General features: G+C 41.2%; 1 long non-coding RNA gene across 1 annotated transcript; it reads right to left on the minus strand.

The window, feature by feature from the left end:
• Nucleotides 1-750: 750 nt before the first annotated feature.
• LOC121141138 lies at nucleotides 751-27,975 on the minus strand. Its single transcript, XR_005878042.1, has 5 exons — nucleotides 27,911-27,975; nucleotides 8,458-8,633; nucleotides 3,773-4,118; nucleotides 1,708-1,955; nucleotides 751-1,139 (listed from the first exon to the last, which is right to left on the minus strand). It is a non-coding gene; the product is annotated as an uncharacterized LOC121141138 (long non-coding RNA).

A 27,975-nucleotide genomic window follows, 5' to 3' on the forward strand; every position in this document is an offset into this window, starting at 1 on the left:
ACACTAAGCTGAGTTATGTGAACTAAATGGCAGTGGGCTCACTGTGGTGACACCAACATTTAGCCTCCTCTTTGGATGGTTAGACTAGCCTGTAAAATCCAAATCATTCACACCACATTACTGGGTATTACGGGGTGGGATGGGGAGGGAAAAATGTTAGTTTTCAGCTACTTCATAGAAGGCTGTCTTCCTTCCTGAGAGCATACTGGCTCAGTAAATACATTAAAAAAACCATAAAAAACAGTTTGTGTGATTAAAAAACACTTTTGACCATGAGATTATATTGTATAAATTTTTGTTTCCCTTCCAATTTTCAGTCAGTTTACTCATCTTAGCCAAAGGGCACCTGGTCTGGCAGCAGGGGATTTCAAAGTCAAGTGAAGATAAAGCTGGGACAGGCACAGGAATTGGGTGGGGGCACCAGGCTGAGAGCCCTGGTAAACACTCCTGAAAGGGGGAAGCTGTTCCGCTGGGTGGGCATCTCAGAGTGCTGGTACTTGAACCTCTGCCTTATCACATTTTCTAGGGGATTTATTTTCTTCACGAACAAATGTAAATACGAATTGATTGTTAACAGCTCAGATTTTTAGGTGACTGACATGCAAATGAAGTGTTTAAACCCTGTACTGCATAATAAAAAGGCCACACAATCCCACCTCCTGCTAATGGCTGGTATATTCCTTCAGGAAATACATATGGATGAGAACAGAGTGAATAAACAAAGGTTTCCATTTCTTTCTTAAACCTACCTTTTAACTGGGGCTGCCATGAATCCCGGAAAATTCTTACAAGAGTAAAGTCTAAGACATTGAATAGACAAGACAACAAAAAACGGAGGGAACTCACGGGGACAGTAGGTTTCCTGTGTCATGAAAGTAAATCAAAAGGTGCTGTATCCAGATCTAGAGAGCCAGGGAAATATTTCTTAAAACGTATCTTCAGAGCTAGGGAGACAGCTTAGCGAAGTGCATGCCAGAAAGCATGAGGACCCTAGTGGGATCCCTGCACCCACATGAAAAGGCTGGGTGTAGTGGATCACACTTCTAATTTCAGATCCAGGAGTTAGAACAGTGGACCCCTGGGGCTCACTGGCCAGCTGGTGTAGATGGGATGGTCATCTCCAGGTTTAGTGTGGGATCCTGTTTAAAAAAATAAAGCGAAGAGGCATTGATGGAAACAACAAACAAATAGAAACGACAGTACTAGAGTCATCTTGGCATCTAATCAAGTCATACTACAGAACTATAGGAGCCCAAACATCAGGGCTTAAAGTGTCAGCTTCCCAACAGAGAAGTGATTGGGAGTTAACAGTGGATACATTTCATCCTGCTTTGATAGCTGCCCGCTGTGTATTGCATAACCATCTCAGACCCACTGAAGTCTACTCACAATGTCTCAATACAAAGAAAACAGTAGAAGAGCTGAGATTTAAAAGGAGAAGACAAATTAAAAACACTAGTGTGTGCTTTCTGTTTGGGCATGCAGATTGAAAATTTGTAGATTTTTTTTTTAGAAATTTTTATGAAATGGATGATGCACGATGCTGCTCATTTCATAGCTGAGAAAGCATCACTAACTCACTCGGCATAAACAGCAAGTGGCCAAGGCAGCATTCAAATTAGATTTACTTTGAGTGTGACAGGACTCCAAAGCTCAAGTGCTTTTTAGCGGTAATGATGACTACGCGGATATTTATCCAGTGCTCACCGAGAAGCAGTCAGGGTCCTAGGTGCTCTGCACTGACTGATTCTTCATCGACTTCCTGCCTCAGTCTTACAATGTGCTCATGGGAAATTCAAGGAGATGCAGCCATTTCTCTATTTTCTGCATAATGAGATGAGAGAACATCTCCAGGCATCAGACAGGGAGGCAGTAGGTGGGAGGAAGGGGCCCACGTTCCAGACAGCAGGAACCCAGCCCCTGCTGCAGACACGGGTGCAGAGAGAGAATCTGCCCTATGGAAGCAAAGAAAAAAAATACCATATATGGGCCTTGTAAGAGAAAATAAGGAAACACAGTTTGATATTGAACTTAAATACGAAATTGAGAGCTTGATACGCTCTTTGTAGTTAAGTGGAGAGAGGCATAGTCAGACGAGAACAGCTGATAGGACTCGAGTTCCAGCTGGGTTCCATCTGCTGGTGCCTGGTAGAATCCTCTTTGTGTCCTGATGGGCTGGGGTGCAAAGAACTGTGTTTCCAAATACTTGTAAAGTGGACTCTGATTTCTACATATCCAGGTTAGACAAGACACCACTGCCTGAAGAGGGACTCTTGATTTTTGGCTAATTCCATTTGGCCAGCATTGCTTTGCTCCTATGGCCCAACATCCTTTCCCAGAGAACACCCAGTCCCCCAGGTTGAAAGCACTATTGTGGACCACAGGGTTCTCATTCAGGAAAATTTGAAACAGAATGCACAAGCTCCATTTGATAGCACCAGGAGCTTGCCAGCGTGAGGTCCATTTGGGGAATTTTTTTTGTCTTCTGTTCTGTATACACAGCCTTTGGAAAATGTAAAAGAGAACAGGTTGAAAGTGGAGGAGGAGGAGGAGTAAGAGGAGGAGGAGGAGGAGGAAAAAGATTCAACCTTCCTGGATAACAGTCCAGAGACCTGAAGGCTCACTAAAACAGGACAAAGGAGCTTTCCCCTCTGTGTGGCTTTGCATTTTCCATAAAGATGAGTGGAGAGGCTGGTGCCCTCTGTCTGTTAGTGGTCAGGTAAATAGGATTCCAATCTTGGGCCCTGCCACCCATCCACTTACATTTTGGAGCCCTTGTCATCTGTCCTTCCACTCCACCAGGATGTTTGCTATGGGACTCAGGTTGGCTGTGATTTCCGAGGCTCAAGCAATTTTCCTGCCTCAGTCTAATATGTACCTAGCACTACAAAGTGCCCCGCAAGCCTGGTTTGCCTACTTATTTTGTATCTGGTTGTCCTGTGACTGGGAGCAGAAATGGGTTTTTGTCTAATTCATCATTGGTTTTCCCATCCCACATATGCTGCTGAGCCTGGCCACCATTGGTCCCTCCTCCCCATACATGCAGAAGACCCTGATCAGGAGGCTCTCTCAAGCCAACCTATGAGAGTAAGCAATGATGTGGTTTTGCCGAGGAAGGGAACAGGCTATTGGAGGTGTGTGTGGTGAGGGGAGGGTAGATCAAAATGTGAGAAGTAAATTCTATGAAACAATGAATTTCTGGTCATGGTGCTCAGGACACATTCTATTAATTAACTTCTTATCTGTCTCTCTGGCACACAAACTTTCTTTATGAACTCTTTTGTTTCTACTAAAGGTAAAGTGTGTGGAGGTTCAATTTTAATCATAAAAACCCAGATTTTTGATGATATATGCCCACTTTCCACAGGAGGCAGCATGTCTCTTTTCGCAGCACATGCTCATGATGAAGAAAGACGAGCAGCTGAGCTGGACAGCCCTGTGCACCCAAGCTTTGTCTAGGATGAAACAATGCATGTTTGCAGTTACACATTGACCTGAGGGCACACATATCTCCTTCCTGCTTAGTCACTTTATAGACTCTGGTGCTGCGCTGACACACGCAGGAATCAGGCAGAGCCAATGCTTAGCCTGTGCTTTTACACCGCACTGTGCTGTGAAGCCTTTGCTTTTAACTGGCTCATTTAATCTCTGCTTAATTTTTAAATGTAAGATTATTTTTCTCACATTGAAGGTGAGGAGACTGAAATATTGGTATGAAAATTAATTGTCCAGCTGAGTAACATTGGGATCCTGCTATCCAACAGATACTTACTTAGGTACTTGGACCATGTCGATGTTGTGTTTTTGAATGTGAAGTGCCCTCCACAGGCTTCCGTATTTGAAGAGCTGGTTCGCAGATGGTGGCACTGTTTGGGAAGGTTGTAGCTTTAGAAGGCAGAGCCTCACTGGAGGAAGTGGGTCACTGCAGGGTGGGAACTGGAGCTTTAGGGACTGTGGACTGGCCCCATTTCCTGTCCTCTGCTTCATGAGTGTGTATGCAATGTGACCAGCTGCCTTATGCATCGGCCACCATTTCTTCTTCACCACAGCATACTTTAAGTCAGAATAAACTCTTGCTTCCTTTAGTTGATTCTTGTTTGGCATTTGATTGGATGCACCTGGGAACAGAATAAATAAGACCAAATGCCTTTAAAGAGTTTATGTTAGAGTAAGGACAGGTAAACCATACATACAACAAATAAGTAGCTCAAGTAACATATTGAAAGATGATAAATCCTACTTTAAAAGTGAAAGAAAAATGGGTTAAAGGGTACACGGAAAGAGAAGAGTCTAGCAGTACAGTGAATGCTGCTCCTATGGAATGAACTTGAGGGTCTGGGAGAAGGGCTGAGAGGTGCCTGTAGTCACCACTCCCCTGAAAGCAGGCAGGACATGGATGTGAATGAACACAGAGAGTCTATTTGATAAGCGATCCCAGGATGCAGGAACAAGTACATGGGAAGGGCATGAAGGAGAAGGAGGAGGAGGAGGAGGAGGAGGAGGAGGAGGAGAAGGAGGAGGAAACCCAAACTAGAGGCTTCAGGAAGGCAACTACTTCCTGCCTTATTTCCCAGCATGGAGCATCCAGAGGCCACAGTTTTAGGGAGCTTCATGTTTCCACGGATGAGGGTGAGGTCTTCAGTGATCACACTCATGTTAATTTCTGTCTTACTCCTGAACATGAGTTAAGTCAAAATTAGTGGCTCTTATGACTTGTCAAAGACCCAAAGCACCAAAGATGAAAGACAGATGCTGAGAAATGGCTCAGTGGATTACAACACTTGGTATGCATGCACAAGGACCTGAGTTCAAATCCTCAACACCTACATAAAATCCAGGCATGACCATGTATACTTGTGCCTGTGGAGCTATGGGAGGGAAGAAGACCAGAAGATCGATGGGACTTGCTGGCTGCATATATACCATTCACACATACACCACACGTGTAAACCACACAGCATAGTATCCACACATCTACAAAACAGAAGGAAGAGATTAGATGATAGATATAGATACAAGATAGATAGATAGATAGATAGATAGATAGATAGATATAGATGAGAAAATGGAGAAAGCTGACAGATAGCTGTCCTCAACAAGGGCCATTTGACTTGGGGTACCATGTTACAATTCAGAAGCTACTCAAGGGCATGTGAGGTGAGGCACACAAAAGCTGTGCTAGCTTCTCCTTCCCCTTCCTCTAATGACTCTAACTGGTTAGATCTGAGAGATCCATGCCAATGATTAAGGAGTCTGGGGAATAGTGTCCTGAACCTCAGAACCAATATCAACCAGCAGCTTCAAACAAAACACTGGAAGTAAGAGTCGTGGGTTATATTTAGCCAGATGGAGATGTTCAATATGTCGGGTTATCAAATCAGGAGAGTGGTCTCAGGTGAAGTAACAGTGACATAGGGTATAAGGCAGGGTGGAGTTTGAGATCCCTGAGGAAACCTACACAGAGAGAAATCAAAAGTGTCATTGTGAGGACCAATGAAAGAGGACTAAACCTGTGTATTAGAATTATGTAGACTTCATTCAGGACACGTTTTAAGAAGGAAGAGAGAATAGAGGGACAAATTAGTGCAGTATCTATGAGAAAAGCAGGACAGTGGGGACATCAAAGGAAAGCACCAGGAGAGTCTGGAGGAAACCGTAGGGCAGAATCATGTCTGAGGTCAGCATTAGGGATGCAATGGTAAGAAAGAGGACCATGGGAATAAGAACAGCATGGGGTTTAGAGATGATGAGCTTGAGAAATTTCTATCTGGAGTGTAGGGGAGAGCTCATGTACCCAGATACTGTCCACGCCTCAAGGGACGTGGGACAGGTGAGAGATAAAAGGGAAAATGGAAAGTAAATCTCTCTCTTGGATCCTGGCTGCAGTTCGGAGACCATAGAGCACTTCCCAGTTCTCCTGTAAGTGACTTCTCCCTTTGATGAAGTGTCCTAGACCCTTTCCTTTCCCACTGCAATGTTGCAGTTTTACTGGCGTCCCCTAAAAATCACGTCGGTCCTGGCCAACATGGACTCCATGTATTTAAACTCACTCTAAACCAGGTAAGCAATGCATAACCTACATGAAACACTAGACTGGAAACTAGAGAAGATTGGGAAGATTCAATGGTGCCATTTACTTAAGTCCACTTCCTCACCTCTCAAGGCCCTGGGGAGTTGCCAGGGGAATTCTGTGGTTCCTGGTGGAGGCGTGATTTTCTCATGGGCTCCAAATGTTTCCCTTGAAGGAGAAGCCAGTTTTAAGGCTTCAAAAGAATGCACAGGCTGCTGCCTTTGATAACTCAGGAACTCCTCATTCTGTCGCAAACTGGTGCTAAGTATTAATAAGGGAAAGACTGGCAGGCAGATTTCATGCCCTCCCCATTCCCCCATACTTCAGCTTCTATGGCAACAGCCTCCTGACTGGCTTCTCCTTCTGTGATTTCTTTCCCACGGAAGCCTGTCTGGTTTGTAAGTTCTCAGAGCACAGTGTTGTCATTTGATTGTTTTCTTTCTGGAGCCTAAACAAAATCCAGTTTATAGGTATATTTCATATGCTTTATGTTGGCACTTACAGCCATTCATGACCTAACATCAGCCTCTTTTTTGTCATAACTAACTTAATGTGGAACAGATTTTATCCAAATTAAATTTCAGATATCCTTTATTCATGACCAACATTTTCCTAATTTGATAACTGACCCAGTTTCCTTTCTCTGATAAAATACCCTGAGAAAAGCCACTTACTGAAGAAAGGGAATTTTATCTCACAAATTCCTTCAGCCCATCACTGCAGGGAATTCAAGGGAGAAACATAAAGCAATTAATCACACCCATAGCCAAGAGCAGAGAAAATGAATGCATGCGTGCTTACTATTCAGCCGACCTCCACTCTTAAACAGGCCGGGACTCAAACACTGGGAATGATGCTACCCACAGTAGACTGGATCTTCCCACATCAATTAACGTAATGAAGAAGCTCCCACACACGCATTGCCACAGCCCAATCTGATTCATACAGTCCTGCATTGGTATTGTCTTCCCAGGTGGCCCTAGTCTGTGTCAAATTAATAATTAAAAATCAAACGTCAGAATAGCTAATAATATTTTCCCTCTGTTAGAAAGACTATTAAAATAGCTGAGCTCAGTGTTAAGCCAAGCTTAACCTCTGAGAAGGACCAAAAGGATTATTTTCCCCCATGCCTTGATGATAAATGCAACCAACAGTGACCTGTCCCTCCTCACATGTCCTTCTATGAACCCCATGCTTCTGTGATGTAGTGTTCAGTGGGGGAAATTCCACTATTTACAGGGCTTGTAACTTTATGTAAAAAAAATCGATACCACCTTCAGTTTACTCCAGAACTTCAAAAGGTGACAGAGATAAGGTGGTGATGAAAAATCCATGAATGGAAAAGATGAAGAACCAAGGTTTTGTTGACAGCCTGAAAGATCTCTGGGTACAACCCTTTCTCTGGTTATGAAAGATGTATATTTTGTCAGCAATATTTACCCAATGCTTACAGTTTTCTAGTGGAACTCAAACTGAAAAGCAAACCTAACTTGGGGAGTCAACCAAGTTTGGCATACCAAGTTGAGACAAGGCCAAGTGCCCCTCTCACCCCTGCATCAAGGTTGAGCAAAGTATCCCACCCTAGGGAATGGGCTCTACAAAGCCAGTTCATGCACCCAGGATAAGTCCTGGTCCTACTGCCAGGGATCCCCCAATAAGATCAAGCAACATAATTGTCACCCATATTTAGATGGCCTAGTTCAGTCCCATGCAGTTTCCCCAGATACCAGTCCATAGTCTGTGAGCTCCCACTAGCTGGAGTCAGTTGTTTCTGTGGTTTTCCCCATCCTGCTCTCCATCCCCTTTGTTCATATGATTCCTCCTCCCTCTCTTCAACTGAAGTCCAGGAGCTCGGCCTAGTGCGTGCCTGTGGGTCACTGCATTTGCTTCCATCAGTTAGTGAATGAAGATTCTCTGATGATGATTAGGGTAGTTACTAATCTGATTACAGGGGAAGGCCAGTTCAGGTACTATCTTCACTACAGCTAGGAGTCTTAGCTGGAGTCATCCTTGTGGATTCTTGGGAATTTCCCTAGCACCAGGTTTCTCCTTAAACCCATAATGACTTCCTCTATTAAGAAATCTCTTTCTTTGCTTTCCCTCTCCATCCCTTCCCCATTCGGGGGCCAACAATTTCTATGCTTACTGTCTTAGGTTCTTTGCCAAGACATGGGAAAAGTAACAACAGTATTTGAACTACTAGATTCAAGAAAGGATGCTAGAAAAGTGTACTGTGATTATCTGAAAGCTTTGCTCTGGTATTTTACATGGTGGAACTGCAATGTAAATGGGCTTTGGGAATTGTGTTCATTCCACTAAGTGAACAAGCCTCCCTTCTTGCCATTTGTGCTCTATTTTAGACATCACTTTTATTCAGAGCTGTGTACTTTGGCAAAGGAGATGGTCAGTAGCTTCCTGCAGCAAGCATGACTGGTAGGTGAGGATTGCCCGTGTATCACATGGATGTCCCAGCTAGTGGAGGTTGTGATAAGAGCTCTTCAGGGATCATGGGCTTCATGGGTTGAGATCCAGCTTGTTGGTCTGGGTTGAATCAGTCTCCTCACTAAAAACAGATCAATATTTTAGGATTTGGCAGTAATATAATAGAAAACAGTCTTATTTACAACATATGGAGGTGCTGTAATGTCATCTTATGGAATCTAGGACTGATGTGTTACCCGTTATACTCTGGAAAGATTAGTTCATACACATAAAAGAATTTCCATTTCAGATAATGCCCCCAGGAGACTTATTAATTATTTATTGAATAACCTACCATGGAAAAACTATCCTATAAGTTATATATGAATTTCACTATTTTAATATGTAGTATAAAAATATTTTGGTGCTTTAGATCATTAAATATTATTTAATTGGTTATAAAATAATAATTAAAACAAGATTTAAATTGCTATTATTTATTATCAGAATAAATTTCAACAGAGTAATGGCGTCTTGTTTTGAAATGTCTTAATACTCTGGAGAACTGATTTAAAGTTTTGATCCTAAGTACCATGTTTCTGACCATATCAATAACTTTGATATCTGACAAAGATTTTATGAACTTATAATTCTCTATAACTTGGGTGAAAAAGAGCTCAAATAGCATCACTATATTTCACTTTGAGTCATTGCCAGAGAGGCAAGATACAGTTGACCAATGTATTTTAAAAAAAAGAGTCTATTTCTCATTCTCTGGAAACAGAGACCTAATGCTGGGGAGACTCTCAGTAGATAAGCACCTGGTGTACAAGCATGAGGATGTGAGTTCAGATTCCCAGATCCCACAAAACTGACATGACAGTGAGCTCCTGTAATCCCCACACTCTTCCAGAATGATAGGAGGTGGAAACAGGGCAATCCCTGAGACTCCAGGACCAGATAGCCTGATGTAAGCAACCCTGCCTCAGACAGTATCAAAGTTCAGGTCTGAAACTCTAGGCTGTTCTCATGCTTACTGTGGAATATATGTACCACACATAGACAGACAGATGGATGGATGGATGGACAGACGGACACACACACACACACACACACACACACACACAAATGGAGTTTCTACAGATAAAGATAGAAAGTCATCTTTGAGAGCCACCCTGGCACCAAATACTTACCAGTTATGCTACACAGATGCAGCTAGTTTCAGGCTCTAGCCATCACTCTAGACTCCTGCTAATTCTATCAACTGCAACTTTCCTATACTATATATTGGATGAACATGGGCAGCAACAGCAATCTAAGATTTATTGCATTTTTCCATGCAGGGCTTATAGCACTGCACAAGAGACAGTAGGCTTTCTTCCTTTTTTTTTTTCTTTTTCTTTTTGGTTTTTCGGGACAGGGTTTCTCTCTAGCTTTTGGGGCCTGTCCTGGAACTTGCTCTGTAGACCAGGCTGGCCTTGAACTCACAGAGATCTACCTGTATCTGCCTCCCAAGTGCTGGGATTAAAGGTGTGTGCCACCACTGCCTGGCTGACACTAGGCTTGTTGGAAAACAAGCAAATTGTCTAGAACAACTCAAGGAATAGATAGGAATATGTGAGTGACAGCATCCTAGATGCCCATGGTCTTATTTTATTTCAACATCAGTATCACCTGGAAGCATGGTAGAGGACAAATTTTCTTCCCATGGTCCAGACTGACTCTGCAAGCAGGACCCAGATGTGTCTCTCTTACCAAGACCCTGGAGATTGTGTTATGGTCTAAAACTTCAAAACTGTTGTGTGATGTGTCTTCATGCTTCATATGATTATTTCCAAGTTTTCTACTAGTTGTGATAACTTCCTGCTTTCAGGGGCTATTCTCTCAACCAATGGGGCAAGGTTCACAGCTAAAGGTGAAAGATAAGAGTTGATAAAGGTCTCTAAATCATTATGTACAGCGAAGACTTTTAAGCAGAGTGGGGGAGGAGGCAAGCAACAAACCCTCCGAGTTAAGCCATTTGCCCATCCTTAATGGGTACCCATGTGTAAGGACATAGGAAAACAGGGAAATGATCAAGAAAGGAAAGATAAAAAATACATAACAGGCCTCATGTTAAGGGTCTCAGTTTTCGCTGCAATTGAATAATAGTAACAGTTGGTGAGATGAACCCCTAGAGACAGATTAGCTAATTGGAGAATCCTGACAGTATCAGAGCTTATTTCCTTCTGGAGGTGTATGGAGAAGATCAGGTCTCCTTGGACAAAGCAGAAAATATTGCCACTAAGTTACTTTGTGTGCTGTGCTCTCCAGATGTGTAAACCCTGCTAGAAACATGCAGCTGTCCAGTACAGGGGTGACTCCTGCTATGCCAATGCTTACCATGCAACTAGAACTCATACCCAGTATATGGTTGAAATTTAAGTAAATAGTTTCTCTATGAATACAGGTGGACTGAACCTATTCTTTTACACACGCAGGACTGTTATACTTGTTCTTAAACTTTCTCATGACTGCTCACTTTTCCTCTGTCTGTTAGTACTGTTCCTTAAGCAGATTTATTCAGCCTTCTAAGCAGTGTGGATTTCAAGGATGTTCCAGTTTTCCTGATTATGAACAGGATTCCCGAGTTATTCCATAAAATGACTTTGGCTTATATCTAATCACTCATCTTATTAGTACCTTTACTAATTTAAAATGCCTCATTATACAGTTGGCCTCTGTAGCCACATTTAACTCCCAGGTAGTTCTTTCTCTGATAATTTCTGTTTCCAGAGACTGAAACAAGAGGACTTCCAGTTTGTGACCATCTTAGACAATGCAGCATGACCCTGTCTCAAAAACACTGAAAAATACCTACAAATAATTACCAAGAAATAAATGTGCCCTGCTTTACAAAAGAAATGATATGTGCATTAGAAACATAGTGGGAAACCTTGGAAAAACTGAAAGCTATTGTAAATGTGAAATTCTCCATTAATTTTGTCTCATAAAATTAATTTCTTTAATTATTTAAATTAAATAATTACATCATACCCACCTCCCTCTACCCCCTCCCTTATTCCCAATTCCCTTTTCAAATTAATAAACTTTTATTCTTTAATTATTATTTTTACACACACATACACACACATATACTCAGCAATCACCTGAATTTGTTAAAGTGTTGTTTGTACATACATTTTTTGGTCTGTCCGCTTGGGATTGGATAACCACTATGCCCATGAAATACATGAAATATCTGTAATATGGCTACTTAAATTTATTGAGCTTAAATTGATCCAGTTAGGTTTCTTTTGCATAAAATCTGTTACTCTCACAGGAGTAAAATCCAGGCATTTGGAAATGTGTGGGTAATTTTGAGAAGACAAAACAAAAACACATACTGAAACAGAGGCAGATACAATGTACGCATAAATTAATTCAGAGACCCCCATGAGAATTTGGGTGCATGTTTATGCACAACTTGATGTGCAGGATTTTCATCTCCATCTTTTCTCCCAGCCAACAGCGCTGGCAGGTCTTCTGCCCTCTTTTCTGGTGGGAAAAAGCAAGGACAATAAGCCAAGTTCACACTGGTCTCCTTGGACACAGTATTATCAACAGAATGCAGAACTCGGTGTGCCTTGATGTACGGTGCATTGGAAGCAGGGACAGGATCGATCTTCTACAAGTTGAAAAGCAGAAAGAAGACACGAAGGTAAAGACGTCCATAGAAACAGCTGTTAGGGCATCCATCACATTAACAGAGATCTGGGAAGTGCTCACTCCATCCAGAGAGGAGAGCAATCCACCACAAAGCATGTCTAAGAATACCTGGGACATTTATTTGGACTTTTAGGCAGACCACCTGCTTTATAAATAATTATTTGTGCTGTCACAAAGCAAGGCAGTTATGCTGTCATTGGGGAACAGCTCAATTACACCTCCCATCGTGGTACTGAATGTGAGGTTCTTCTTAGAAGCCAGAAAAAGTAGAAAAGAAAAACATTACAGATTTTGCAAACCAGATGTTTGCTTTGAAACTTAATGGATATCACTCAATTACCCTTCTCTCATTAATGAAGCTGTGGAGAGCTAGAGTGTGAGTTAATGGGCTGGGTGTGAAAGAAGGGCTGAGAGCCAGGAGCTCTACAAAATGAGCAGTATTAATCCGTGGTGAGGGGGCCTTGAGTGCAAAACCCATCCATGGTCTCCACCCTTGGATTCCATCAGCATGCCAATCTGGAAGTTCCTGGTGCCTCAGCTGAATGAGAATCAGTCATCAAATTAAATTCAGAAGAGAACATGAGGAATCAGGAAGGTAGAGTTGGGGGAAGAACAGAGAAAGACAGCAAGGAAAGAAATACCTCAATAGAGGGAGCCATTATGGGCTTAATGAGAAATCTGGCACTTGGGGAATGTCCAGGGATCCACAAGGATGACTTCAACTAAGAACCTATGCAATAGTGAAGCTACCTTAAATGCTCTTCCCCTATAATGAGATTGATGACTAATTTAAATGACATCATAGAGCCTTCATCTAGTAGCTGATGGAAGCAGAAGCAGAAATTCACAGCTAAGCACTGAGCTGAACTCCTGGAATCCAGTTGTAGATAAGGAGGAGTGATGAACAAAGGGGTCAAGGCCATGCTGGGGAAACCCACAGAAACAGCTGACCTGAGCAAGTAGGAACTCACACACCCCAGTCTGACAGTTGGGAAACCAGCATAAGACCGAATCAGGCCCCCTGAATGTGGGTTTCAGTTGGGGGGCTTGGACAGTCTATGGTGCCTCTTGCAATGAAACCAGTATTTATCCCTAGTTCATGAATGGGCTTTGGGAGCCCATTCCCTATGGAGGGATAATCTTTCAGTCTAGATACATTGGGGAGGGCCTAGCTCATGCCCCAAATGATGGGACAGACTTTGATGATTCCCCCATGGGAAGCCTCACCCTCCCTGAGGAGTACATGGGGAATTGGTGGGGGGAATGGGAGGTCTGGAAGGAGAGGGAACTGGGATTGGAATGTAAAATCAGATTATTTTTAATTTAATAAAAATTAATTAAAAATAAATTTGGTTCCCTTGGAGGATTTTTACCATAAGGCATAGATGGGTCCTACTCTCTAAATCCAGATGGTCTGTTTTCCTCCCAGATAGCAGCCTAAGAAGAAGGACATGGACAAACTCTCCTTGCAGACCCCAATGACATACACAAAGCAGCACCTCATAGCTGAGGGAAAAGCATCACATCTCAAAAGAGCCTCTTCAGAGCAGGGTTCCAAGGAGGATTTCAAAAGTGCATTTCCCAGGCTAAAGACCAACTGCTTTAAAAAGGCTTATTCCCTGAGGGACACCAGTTTGGTGGTTTCCTCAGTATAGTGACTGACTGTCTCTTAATCTAGGTGGTTTTCAGTCATCAACTAAGTGTGAAAATATGTGAAGAGGAAATTGCATGTGGCTTAGGAAAGGATGAGCATTTCTGACATGATGAAAGAAAGTTCCTCACCAAGGACACTCCTGGGTACCTGTGGTCTTTGCTAACACAGAGCACCCAATATACGTAGAAATGCTAAGTGTTGCAGCAATTCTTGTTTTATTCTTTCTTTTTATATGTAAGTGTGCATGTGTGTCCATATGTATATTTGCATATGTACAAATGTGTGTATGTTTGTATGTATGTGTGTAGATATGTATCTCTCTGTATGTTCACATACCTGTGTATTATGTATGCATGCATATATGTCTATGAATGTATATGTGTCTATGAATGTATATGTGTATATGTATATGTAGGTGTATGTATGTGTGTATTTCTACATATAGGTACATATACATGCATATAAATATGTGGGTACATATGTATGTGTATCTGATTGAGTCCTTTCTATATGTGTATGCATATATGTATGTTTACATGTGTGCATGTATAAATGTATTTATGTCTGTAGGTTTACATGTGTATATGCATATGTCTATATATGTGGATTTTTTGTGTGTACATGAATGTGTGTATGTACATTTGTATGTATATACACGCATGTGTGCATTATCTGTGTGTGTTTGGATACATGTGTGTATGCATGTACATTGTGTGTGTGTGTGTGTGTATAGTATGGAGGATGAAAAAAGCAGAATGACTAAACATGAAATGCTGAAGTGACATCAATATGGCTCCCTTACACAGACCCACCCCAAATGTGGGACGATAACCAATCCTCAGATGAATACAGCGATTTCATCAACTTCAAGTTTTAGAGGGGACTTGGTAGGAGAGGAAGGTTGAGGGCCAAAGAGAAGAGAAACTATAGTCTATTCAGGGCACTGGGGTGCTGCTGCAGCTACTTTACTGAGGATAATAGAAGCAGGTGTAGAGCTGAGGCCAAGAGGCTGTGGAAAAGGTAAGTGTACCCATTCCCGATGGAGGAGTACCAGACATGTCCTAAACAATGCTCTGGGGAACAGGAAAGAAGTTCAGGCTCTGGGGTAGCACTGTCTCAGTGTTGGTGAAGGAAGCAGTTAAAGTCAATGAGCACATCCATCTCTGTCACTTTTACACACTCAGCACATAGGAAACAGAAAGAACTTAATTAATTAATGACAAACACTAGAAAAGATTTGCTGAGTAAGTGTGCATTCATCTCAGCATTTTTCACAGACTTGAAAGGTGTCCCAAGCTCGAGACTGCCCTGAAGCTTAGTGTCTCCCTTCTGCCACTTTTCAAAGCAATTTACAGAACAACTTCAGACACAAAAACTTTAGGTCTACGATACAACAAACTTTGTTTTGCCTCCATCCCATCCCCTGATATGTTAAGGTCCCACATATCTCATCCCGTTCTAAAACTGTCACCTCCAGAGCTACCATGTGTACTGTGAGGACATTCAAAATCTACAAAATCTACTTGGCACAAATTGTAAATACACAGGCAGAGTCATTATCTTCAGTGACAGTGTTGGACCTTAGAACTAGAGTATGTATTCAGCCAGCAAAGATGTGACCTTGGTTATCCCCTCTGAAAAGTATCATCCTTCTCGGTTTCTTCAACTTCAGTATTTTTAGATTCCATGTATAAATGAAATCATGACAACTTTTTCTTCCTCTGTCTGACTTATTTCAGCCAAATACCCTCCAGGTTCATAGGCACTGCTGTAAATGACAAGCTTCTGTGCTTTCTTATGACTGAATAATACTTCATTATAAATGTAGAGGGACAGTGGGAGAGATATTCCATTAGCTTATTCTTGTATTATGGAACATTTATGTTGGCTCCATATTTTGGCTATTGTAAACAATTTCATAATATACATGAGAAGGTAAAATAGCTCTTAAAAACAGTAGTGTTATTTCATTTGGATCTGCATCCAGAAGTAAGTGGCTGACAAACTGATCATACTTAGTTCTATATTCAAGGTTTTGAGGATCCCTATAACTATTCTCCATAAATGGCTCCATTAATATACACTCCCACCAACCACATAAAAGCCTTTACTTCCCCCACATTTTTCCCAAAATTGGTTAACATTTGGCTTTTTAATAGAAACCTTCATTGCCAACCAAACAGGTGTGCTGACGTCTCATTGTGGTTTTGATCTATATTTCCGTGGGGATTAGTTGCATTCAGTGTTTTCCCATATATCTGTTGACTACATTCATACTTGGCTGGAAGAAATGTTTTTCAGGGCCTTTGTCCACTTTTTTTCTATTTGAGGTTATCATATTCCTTCTGTAGTCAAACCTCTCATGTATACTGAGTAGCAACTTCTTATCAGCTTAATGGCTGGCAAATTCTTCCTTTCTGTCGTTGCTTTGAAATAGTGCGTGACCAAAAAGAGCCTTTGTGGGGTAAAGAGTTTATTTGACTTAAGCTTCCAGGTCGCAGGTCCATGGTTGAAGGAAGTCAGGAAAAGAACCCAAGGCAGGAACCTGAAGGCAGGCCTTCTTGCTATTCAGTTCTGCAATACCTCTGAGCAGAGCATGCACTCAACAGCCTAGATGTACAGGATTATGCTCAGCTAGCTGTTTTATACAACAGAAGCACCTCCAGAGGTCGGTTGGCTTCTGTCATGATTTCACACAACTTAAAGATTGTTTTGTTCTGATTCTGAACAAAAATTTGCTGGAATTCTGACAGGGCTTATCTTTTGGATAGAATGAGTAAGTGAACATTTTGAATTCTTCCAGTCCATCAACACTATGTTATGTGAGACAAGATTTCACTGGGTAATTCAGTCCACACTGAAATAAACTGTATAGTCCAGGTTGGCTGTAAATTTGCAATTCTCCTGCCTCAGCCTTTTAACTTCTGGAATCGCAGGGAAGTTCCATCTATGGTGGAGCTGTCATTTATTTGTATCTTCAACTTATTTAATCAACAGTCTGCAATTTTCTATTTATAAGTTTTTTCCAACTCATTGATGTTTATTTCTAAGTACTGTTTGAAACTCCTGTAAGTGGGATTATTTTCTTAGTGTCAGTTTTACATGGTTTTATTATTATTATATAAACACACAGCTCATTTCATGTTCATTTTGTATTCTGCAATTTTCCTGGCTTATTAGTTTTGATAATTTTTTTCTGTGATGCCCTTCGGACTTTCTAATTACAAACCTTATCATCTACAAACAGAAATAATTTCATTTCTCTCCAATTTGAATTCTTTAGTTTATTTTTCTTACCCAAGGGCTTGGGCTAGGCTTTCCTCTAGAGGTAGCAGGAGTGCACACTGGCCTTGTGCCTGATCTTGCAGGGAAAGCTGACTATTGTAATTGAGTACATGTTAGTTGTGGAGTGTGGCTTATTTTGCGTGAAGCACATTCCTGTATCGTTGTGTTTTGTTGCTTTATCTTATAATGAGAGGATGATGAGCTTCATGACATGGTTTTTTCCCACATCTTTTGAGATGGTTGCATGTTCCAACCTCTATCCTGTAAATAGGATATTTCATGATTATTGACTCCCCAGATATTGAATCATCCTGTCCAGTATCTTTTGATATGGCAAATAGTTACTTTAATGCACTATTTAATTGGGCATTCACATGGGCTCTGGGGATTTGAACTCCTGTCCTCACACTTGCTAAGCAGAAAGTTTTGCTAATTTATTACAACCTGGTTCACACAAAGTATTTCCTAGTTGTAGCAGGCTAATTTAAACACCTAATCACTTCAACCTTCCTACAATTTTTATGTTACTGAAGTCACAATTAGCATTCATATCCTGCACTCATTAACAAATAACTTTACATTTAGCTATTTGGATTCTTTTGCCTTTTAACTTGTCTTACTGGAGTTAGTGGTCATACCATCACACCTTAGTGTCCTCTGAATTCCACTGTAGTCTCACCACAAGGGGTTTTAGATTTCTGTGTGTCTCCATGAAAACTGCTTAATGCCTTTCCTTCCTACTTGAAGAGCTCTATTCAGCTTGATGAGCTGCTATTGGTGGTGCTGAACTCCTCAACTCCTGCTTCCCTGGAAAAAAATTGTTATCTTCTCCTCAGTGCTGAGAATTACTCTGCCCAACACAATGTTTTTCTTCTTAATTCATTTCTGAGAATTTTATGTATGAGAACGGCATTGATACCATTGTTTCCCTCCCTTTCCTCTCTCCAATTCATCACATGGTCCTCTCACTCCTTCTCAATCTCATGGCTTCTTATTATTTAATTATAATGGTTACACACTTGTGTTTATAAATATACTCTTCTGAGTCCATTTAGTACTGCTCAAATGTTTTTGGTGATGGACTCTTGTGATTGTGGCATAATGTTATTGATTTCTAGGGTTTTCTTTTTAATTATTTATTGTGTTTTGATTTTTTCAGCACTTTTAATGTATCACCCCACTCTTCTCCAGTCATCAGAGTTTGACAAATTCTTTTATTATGACAATTTTAATATTATTTGTCTTTGGGGTGTGTGGGGGGGGTATGGGTATAGACACACACATACCATGCTCAGCATGCAGAAGTCAGATGGCAACCTTGTGTGTGTGTTGGTCCTTTTGTCCACCTTATATGAGACAGGGTTTCTCTTATTATATATTGCTATAACTCAGGTAGCTAGCTGGCTTCCAGATTTCCAAGGTTTCCTCTGTCTCTACCTCCCATCTCCCTGTTGGAATGGTGAGATAACAATGGTTGCAATTTAGTGTCCATATTTTACATGGATTCTTAGGATCTGAAATCAAATTACCAGGTTCCTACAACAAACTCTTTACCCACTGAGCCATTGCCCTGGCACATTCATGAGTTTAAAAGATTTGATTGTAATAGACACTGTGAATACAACTTCCTGATGACTTGCCTTGGGGTTCTTGGGGATCTGAATGTTCATAATTCTCTAAATTTGCAGTTTCCTTCATCATTTCGTTAAATAACTGTGCTTCCTTTATCTTTGTTTCTGGAGGATACCTATAATTCACCAATCCATTTGATTGACAGCATATCAAAGAAGCTGTCTTCTCTTCCACTCAGTTTTATTCTTTTAATCCTTCTCATTTTTCCCTGCTTAGTCAAGTCCACTGCTAATCTTCTTTTTGAATTTTCAGTTCAGTCATCACTCTGTTTCTTCCAGAGTTTGATTTTATTCTTTTCTATGGTGTCCATACCTTTGTAAATTTCATTTTGTTTTCCTGGTGTTGTTCAGATGTTTAACTGAGTCCTCTTGCAGCTCACCACACTTCTTTGGAGTGGTTATTTGGAGCTGTTCGTCCAGTCAGGACAGGGATAGCCAAGCCTTTAAAGGCAGTGTTTTAGATTTTGCCTGTTGGTTGCATCTTATTTCTCGCACTATTTATGCCCCTGTGAACTTACTTCCAAGTCTATGCCTTTGAAACTAGATGCATGTCACTTCATTCCTTTTCTAGAGACTCTTCTTGGAAATAAAGGACAGGTGAGTTAGTTAGTTGGTGGGTCTCATGGGCAGGTTGGCTGCTAGGATCATCATACGGCTAATCTGTTGCATAGTGATTTTAGCACAAGACTAGAAATGGGTTTGATGAGGGCTGGGCTAAAGCCTTGGACCATGGAAGCATGCCTTGAGCCTGTGTTTGCAGCAACAACCTGAGGTCTAAGTCCATGGGGTCATATTGGAGGGGAAGTACATGGAGCAGGCAGGGTATTGAGATCTGTGATGCAGCCATACACTTTGTTCATGCTCTCCTCCTCTGTATATAGATATTTCCTCTCTACACCGCTCCATACACCTTGGGGTAGGGCTGAATGAGTAATGGACATTCTTCCTTGAATATTCAAGGCTTCCAATTTCTGTAGTCCACTGGACACTAGGACCTCCCACTGGGATTCTTTATCTTATGCTCAAAAATTGTGCTAGCTGGAGCTTTCAGGATAAGCACTGCTACAATAAGATCTTCAAGGAGTATCTGCTTACTGTTTCCTTTGAGTGTGATATATCAGAAGATGCAAAAGAAATGCAGATAAAACTGGATGTCTTTGTGAGGTCCCCAAACTATACAGAAATGAGCTCAATCCTTGTCTGATAGCTATCCCAGAAAGGGCTCAAACTTGATATGTGATTAAGAATGACCTTGTAGCCTAATCCTCCTGCCACTACCTTCTGAATGCTGATACTATTGGTGTGAACCATTACACCCACTTTATGTGATACTGGGAATTAAATCCAATGCTCCAGGCACACTAGACACTAGACACACTAGACAAACATACTGCCAACTAAGCTATAGTCCCAGTCCCACCTCCATCCCTCTGGAGATTCAATACATGTTAATAAACCGATTCTCAAAACTAGGTCCCTAGTCAATATTATTTGTCAGGTCTGAAGTATAAATACTGTCACCATAGGCAGCACCAAATGGACAATGGGAAGTTACTGAAGGCTGGGGTGAGTAGGCTGTGGTACAGAATAAGCCTGCATGACTGTACTATTGAGAAAGCATGTTCCCTGTCTCCTCTATCATGTATATTTATAGCCATAAGCAAAGCCTCTCCTTGAAAATGTTACCCATGATATCTTTGGAAGAACTATGCCAGGTCTAATCCAAGGGAAAGAGTTTATAAGATTGCATTCCTTCCATCTAATTAACAGTATTCCCAGGAAAACCTGTAGTATTTCTGTACTCCTTGATGCTAATGCAAGGTGATTACAATCTCCTTACATGACAAATTCATTCCTGACACGAAGGACAGTGCAGGCTCACATATCACAACCCCACACTTTGGGTATGAGATGGCTCAGTCATGGCAAATGAATGAGCATCTATTTTGTGCCCTAAACATGAGATGTTCTGAGATCATAACCTAGAAAGCATTTCGAGATAACCAAGATTCCAGCTATAAATCCCCCTGGTGTCTAGGCTTCCTGTGTTGGAAGTGACCCCTAGTGAGATGTCCACGGACACTTTTAGATCTGACTTTACCAAATATTGAAACAAGTTCACAGGTTTTCTGAGTCTATTGGTTTGCAAAGCCCATTCCTTCCCCTACCCATCCCCCCAACACAAAACACTTTTGTTTTGAATAGAATAAAGCTACTTCGGAGCTATATGAGCTGAGGCATTGAACAGAATCCTTCATTGTTCTTATCTGTGATTAAATACAATTTGAAGGAATAGCCCATTGAGAAAAATTATGAGCTTTTTGTACAAACTTGAAATGCAGAGTGGTAAAAAAAACCTGTCAGATGCAGAATTTTATTGTGCATAAATCCACCTTAGCTGGCAGTCATTAAATGGGTCTCTCACTGCTAACAGTTATTCTGCTTTGGCACGCACAGCTTTTAATTCATTTAACTCAACATTCCCTCTAGATGTGAGTGATTGCCTTTGGCTATAGGCATATTTGAAAGAGTTCAGGGGCATGTTTTATTTCTTCTTCTTCTTCTTCTTCTTCTTCTTCTTCTTCTTCTTCTTCTTCTTCTTCTTCTTCTTCTTCTTCTTCTTCTTCTTTGACTTAAGTATAAATTTTTCTAGGTTAGCTTCCTAACAGGCTGAAGTTCCTACTATCAGATTTCAGCTTTGCCATGTGTCTATGACCGTTGATATCAGTGATGTTTCCAGATGGCCCTCAGGAAAGTGGGAAGTCTAGAGCATCAGTTGCAGGGGCCATAGAGGTCAGGGTTACAGAATGATGGTCTAGATTACATGCTGGCTACTAGAACACCAAGAGCCCTTCTGGATACACTCCCCAATATCTATGTGCTGCAACTTTCATTTTTCAGTGTTGCAGGGCTGAAAAGTGAAACATTGTAGGAGATACACAGTCAGTTGGGTAAGAACATTTATGAAAAATAGATTATTGCTTTTCCCACATGAATGGGGTCCTTTGTGGGAATGTGACCTTCCTTTCTTTTATACTTGTACATTCTCTCCTTCCTTCCAGTTCTTCTATGTGAAGCATCAGGAAGTCATCACTAGATATGGATGCCTGACCTTAAATGGCCTTGCCCCCACACTGTAATCTAAACAAACCTGCTTCCTTTATGAAGCATCTAGTCTCTGGTATTATGTTACAGCAACAAAACTGACCAACACAAATAGTTTAGAACTGAGAGATTGGTGTTTTTTATGGACAGATGTTGTATTGTGGGAATCTTTAGAACTCAAGCAGGTATAATTGATACATAATTGCTTACCCAGCAAGTACTGGTAGAGTAATATCCTAGGTTTAACAGTAAGGAAAACATTACTGGAAACAAATTAGATGTTTCATCAACTCTGGACATTATCTCCAGACAGTACTCTGACTTGGTAGTGTATGTGTCCCTCAAGAGATCATGTGTTAGAAACTTGGTCTTTAGTGTGGTAATGTTGGGAGGTGAGAAGTAGGGACTGGGAAGTAACAGGGGGTCAGGAGGACCCAGGTTTCTTTCTGGCTTTCTGGTGGGTAATATGACCTATTGTTCTTTACACATGTGCTTATGCATGGCACACGAGGTCCTGGTGTCATGCCCTTGAATATGTTAAACTATGAAATAAAATAAAAATCTTCCTTTCTTGCTATGGAAGTTGCTCAGTGAGTGGAGTGGTAAATGTACAATAAGGGGACTTGAATTAAGATCTTCAGCACTTCGGTAAAAAGTCAGGCATGGCCACAAAAGCCTTTAACTCCAGTGCTGAGGAGGACAGTGCAGAGACCGGAAACTTGATGGGACCTAATGGCCACCAGCCCCACGTTCATTGAAAGACTCTGATTCAAGAGAAGAAGCAGAAAGATACATAACACTCCACATTCCCCACTTGTTTCTTCATTAGTGTGCAAACGTGTGCATGAACACAAAGGAGCACATGCATGAGCACACACCACACACACACACACACACACACACACACACACACACACACAATTCTGCTTTCTATTGAAAGTTAGCCTGCCTCAAGTACTTTGTTATAGGAACAGTAAGTAATCCATAACTATATTGTAGATGTGTTTTCTTCTTATACTTCTCAGGAACTAGTATTCCATTGTACGGATAAGGTCACTGATGCCAAGAGAGATCTCATCTGAGCTAACCTCTGTATTCTTAACCACTCCACAAGCTACTGCTATTCAGACCTCAAAGTTGAGAAGCTTGATTCAAGCTTACATATCAAAAGCCAAGAGCCAGCCTGGTCTACAGAGCAAGTTCCAGGACAGGCTTCAAAACTACACAGAGAAACCCTGTCTTGAAAAACCACGTGTGCACGCACACACACACACACACACACACACACACACACACACACACACACACACTGGCATTTTCTCTATCATGGTCAAACTTCACTGTTGTTTTAGTCATTATTTGTTGTCAGTGCTGAACAAACAATTCAGTTTTAAGTGTGTTCAGCGCTCTATGTCTATATCAGAAAAATATCTGTATACCGCTGTGGTTGGATGTTCACATCCTGAAATCTCATCCCCAGGATACAATGGTAGATAGAAACACAATCTAATTGTGGTATTTTGAAGTAGAACCTCCAGGGAGAGATCTGGGTTAAATAAACTCAGAAAGATGGAGTTCCCGTCACTGTAAGATGATAGAGACTAGAAGAGACACATGCATACACTGTTGTCATCTTCTGTCACATGGTTTCCTGTACCTATTGAGTTTGCTGGCAAGAAGGCTATCACCAGATATGGCCCCTTTCAGTCTTCAGAGACATGATTTACAATAAACCTTTTTCTTTATAATGTATATATATGTATATCACTGATATATTGATATACTAGAAGACAGACTAAGATGCATACAAAGGGAGTTCTAGTTGCTTTTACTAAGAATGAGAAGAAGATTTAAAAGAAAAAAAGGCACAAGAACAACAAAAAACTGGGCAGCATCTTCTAGTATGAGCTCTTTGTCCAAATTTGTTTGAGCTTTTGGGTGATGTTCTAATAAATTGAGCATTTTGCTTCAAGATTCTTCTAAATAACATACCACAGTGATGAGGGGTGGCATCATGTGTTCTAGACTAATGACAGCTAAATGACTGTGTCGCTGAGCATTTGAAGTTTGGAGAGAATTCCCACACCTCAATTCATTATACTGCCTCCAAAATTCTGTTGGGGAGATGGCTCATCATACCTAGTTTTAGATGAGAAGAGTAATCTATACTGTCACACACCACATCGTGTCCCATCCTGCTTCAGAATCCTGCATTTCTGATTCCTACTCAGTGTCACTGCTCAGAATTCCAAACCCCCAATATTTAAACCTTTGAAACCCTGCCATGGAGACTTTTGCTTCACATTGGTATTATCTCTACTTCATCTTTCATGCCTGCTTTGATTTATCTATTTATTTAGTTTCATCTACAAAAAAATAGCAAAGCTGACACTTTCTCAGATTGATGCATTTCTCACTTTCTCTCCAGAGAACTAAACCATATTTTTTAAAAAAAATTCTGGATAGAGGTCAATAAAAGGCAAGTAGAACTTTCCAGATTGGAGCACAATGACTCTAGAGTTGAGTCCTGTAATAGCCCAGCACCTTAGAACACAATGCTTGCTACAGTCAAGCTGTGATGTTAGTTCTAGCTGAACTACTTGAAAGCAACAACAGAAAAGAGTTTTTATTCTAGATGAAGAGGAAATGAAAGTGCACAGTTATTGTGTGTAGACATGGATCTGAGTCCTGGGATCTGTTGAAGTAGACCAGGGACACATAGTTAAGATAGATATAGTTAGGAAGCACTCCTCAGAATGAGAGAGGATGAGGAAGTAGAGAAAAGGCCCTCAGATCCCTGGGCCATTAGAGGCATGGCCCTTCATAGAACATTTACGCAGCACACACCCCTGCACTAGTACAACATTGGCTTTTCTGGGTCATGCCCTATATCTCACATGATACCCATGTGTGAAAGGACATTCAGGTTTTCTCTTCAAATTGGTTTCTTTTGTATATTAATCATGACGCTGGTCTTTAGTCCTTACTTTGCCATCACAGTTGGACGTTGGATAATTTGCCTGAGAATGACATCACAACTTGACTTCCTGGGGAATCACAATATATTCCACTTGCTTTCATGTATTAAGACTTTGTTATTTCTTTTTGAGACAGGGTCTGCAGCACAGACTGGTCTAAACTTTACAGAGTGAATGGTGACCTTGAACTTCCAATCTTCCTGCTTTCACCTCCCTAAAGTTGGGGTCATTGGCATGTGCTGCCACACCTCGTTTGTGCTAGAGATCTATGAGAGGATACTTCACTTATGTTAGGCTAGCCTGGTTAGAGCTGCATGCTCACCCTCTCTTACATGTATCTTTATATAATACATACAATCTTTAGTGGGCATTTAGTCTATGTTAGACAATGTGCTAAGAGGTTTACATGAATGAAGTCAATTCTTATTGTAAAAACTCTGAGATAGGTGTTATCATTGGCCTCACTCTAATGACTAGGAAACTGAGGCAAGGCTCCAAGAAACCCTGGGGCCAAGAGGAGAATTCAAAGAAGAGCAGTTTGTTTGACTGCCTCCCTGGAAACATAAAATTAAATACCCTAGGCCCAGTGCCATTCTGGGATTATGAGATCTGCTAACAAAATCTATTCTATTCCTGGTATCAAGTGCTTAGTGTCTGCCTTTAGAAAGACGCCTTTTACATGTGAAAACAAAGAGAAGGGGAATTCTATTGCACACTTCAATGCAAAAGCAAGATGTGATCAGAAGACAAAAAGGACAGGGGGTGACGAGAACCAAGTCATCTTCCCAGAGACAGAGGACTGTGAGTCCTGTGGGAAGCACTGGCCACAGCTGCTCCACTTTGATTATCCCCCAAGTATTTGGAGGGTGGGGTTAGAATGTGGCAACCCACACTTCACTCTGCCACCCTACCTGGGGTACTAGTGCAGGAGAGAAAAGACAGGAAGGAACCTACTTGTAATTAGGCCCTGGTTCTTTCCAAAGGCCCTTTCTGAAGCTCAGTAGGTGAACTCAATGAGCTAAAAGGGGTTTACAACAAAAGAAAGAAAAATGCACTTCCAGTGGGGCTGTGGATGATGGTTCATTATAGGTCAGGAAGGGAGGAAGCTGGCTGGAGATGGAAGGGGTCTAGTCCCACCCAGTTCTGCAGAGGATAGAGCTAGGGATCTGCAATGCAGGAAAAGGAAGGTATGTGGAAACCTTTAGGGCTATGAGGAAGCACAGCTTTCGGCTTTTATTTATTTTATTGGGACATGATTTGTTCTGACTTGATTGTGCCTTTCCAGCAAAGATAGCCTTCATATGTGCTAATTAACAAGCATATAGAAGCATCACAAGCCCGCCTCCTGACTAGAGTCCAGAAAACAAGCTGAGGAGATCCAAGAGAATAAAAGACCTACATTGCCAGCTCCTAAACCAAGTCAGTGTGTGGCTGAGGCTGATGAAAATTCATTATCATCTTTTCACTGGACTTCTGGGATCTGGTAATTCAATATTTCACAGATATTCTAGGCAAGATGGAGAAGGGGACTTGCAATTAATTAAGCATCTATCTATCCACTCCAAAGATAACTTCTAAAGGTTAGTGTCTAAACTAAAATGAAGTAAATGAAAAGGCGCTATAATAACATTTACATTAGCTCATTAGAAACTGTGTGTATTCTAGAAAACTGAGGTAGAGGGTGAAGTTCACTCATGGAAAATCAGCCCTAATTTCTCTAGTTGTGGGGTAAATCTCTAAAGGCAGTGCTTGAGGCTTACTGTAGTCACACATTATCTTATATTTCTTTAAAAATACACATACAACATATAAGAACTTGTGAAGACACATATATACAGTTTAAATGAAAGTATGCTATATCTTAGTTTGGGTTTCTATTGCTGCAACAAAACTCCATGATCAAAATACAAGTTGGGGAGGAAAAAGCCTATTGGCTTACATTTCCACAATCATTGAAGAGTCTTAGTACAGGAACTCAAACAGGGCAGGAATCTGGAGGCAGGAACTGTTGCAGAAACCATTGACAGGTGCAGCTGCATGTTTTCTTATGGAACCCAGGATCACCAGCCCAGGGATGACACCACTCACAATGGGCTGTGTACTCCCACATTAATCACTAATTAAGAAAATGTCCCATAGCTCAATCTTATGGAAGCATTTTTCTCAATTGAGGTTCCCTCATCTCAGATGCTGGCTGCATGATCCCTCTGCTCTACATATATAGATTAAGTCTTGTTTTTATAGTTCAAAATTTAAACTAAATTGGGAGGGCACTGCATGAGCTCTGGGAATCGAATGTTTCTTCATGCTGAAAATCAAGTTGTCATGAATATTAACATTGTCATTCACTTTCCATTAGTGAAACAAATGACCTGAAATGATTAACATAGAAAGGGAAAGCTATCCAGGTCCACAGTTCTATATGTTCTAGTCCAAGATTAGGGGAGCCTATTGTTCTGGCCCTCCAATGTGGCAGCGTAAGGATGTGCAAAAGGGGAAGCTGTTAATAGGGTAATCAAAAAGCAAAGAGAGAGAGAGAGAGAGAGATAGAGAGAGAGAGAGAGAGAGAGAGAGAGAGAGAGAGAGAGAGAGAGAGAGAGAGAGAGAGAGAGAGAGAGAGAAGAGTTCTACTATCCTTCTGGGGCATGCTCTCTGTAGAAGGACCTGCCTCCCAAGGACTCTGCCATTTCCCAGGAATACAAACATGGGACCCAGCCTTCAACACATGGATTTGGGGAGAGATTACAACAAACCATAACAAAGATTTACATTTACTGAGCTTGCTGAGTAATTACTGTGTGCCAGGCACTTTCCTAGGCATTTACATGCACACCTTATTAAATTGTCAAAGTATAATAAAAAGTATCATGATCTTCAGTATAACATGCTATGCCACAGAGAGGTAAGGGGGAGACAGAGAATAGAGGGGGGAAGACAAAGCTGGGGTGAGGCTACTGAAAGGTCTTGACAGCTGTACAGGGTATTGACAAGGATACTTTGATCTCCAGAGATGCACTATTACACAAGGTAGGCTAGAGACAGGCTGCCAGTTACAGACCTGGTGAGGGTGATTCTCATGATGTGTGGAGGAGGCCATCCACTTGACTTGCAGATGTGTAGTTA

Source organism: Mesocricetus auratus, unplaced genomic scaffold, assembly GCF_017639785.1.
Source record: "Mesocricetus auratus isolate SY011 unplaced genomic scaffold, BCM_Maur_2.0 Super-Scaffold_100007, whole genome shotgun sequence".
NCBI lineage: Eukaryota > Metazoa > Chordata > Mammalia > Rodentia > Cricetidae > Mesocricetus > Mesocricetus auratus.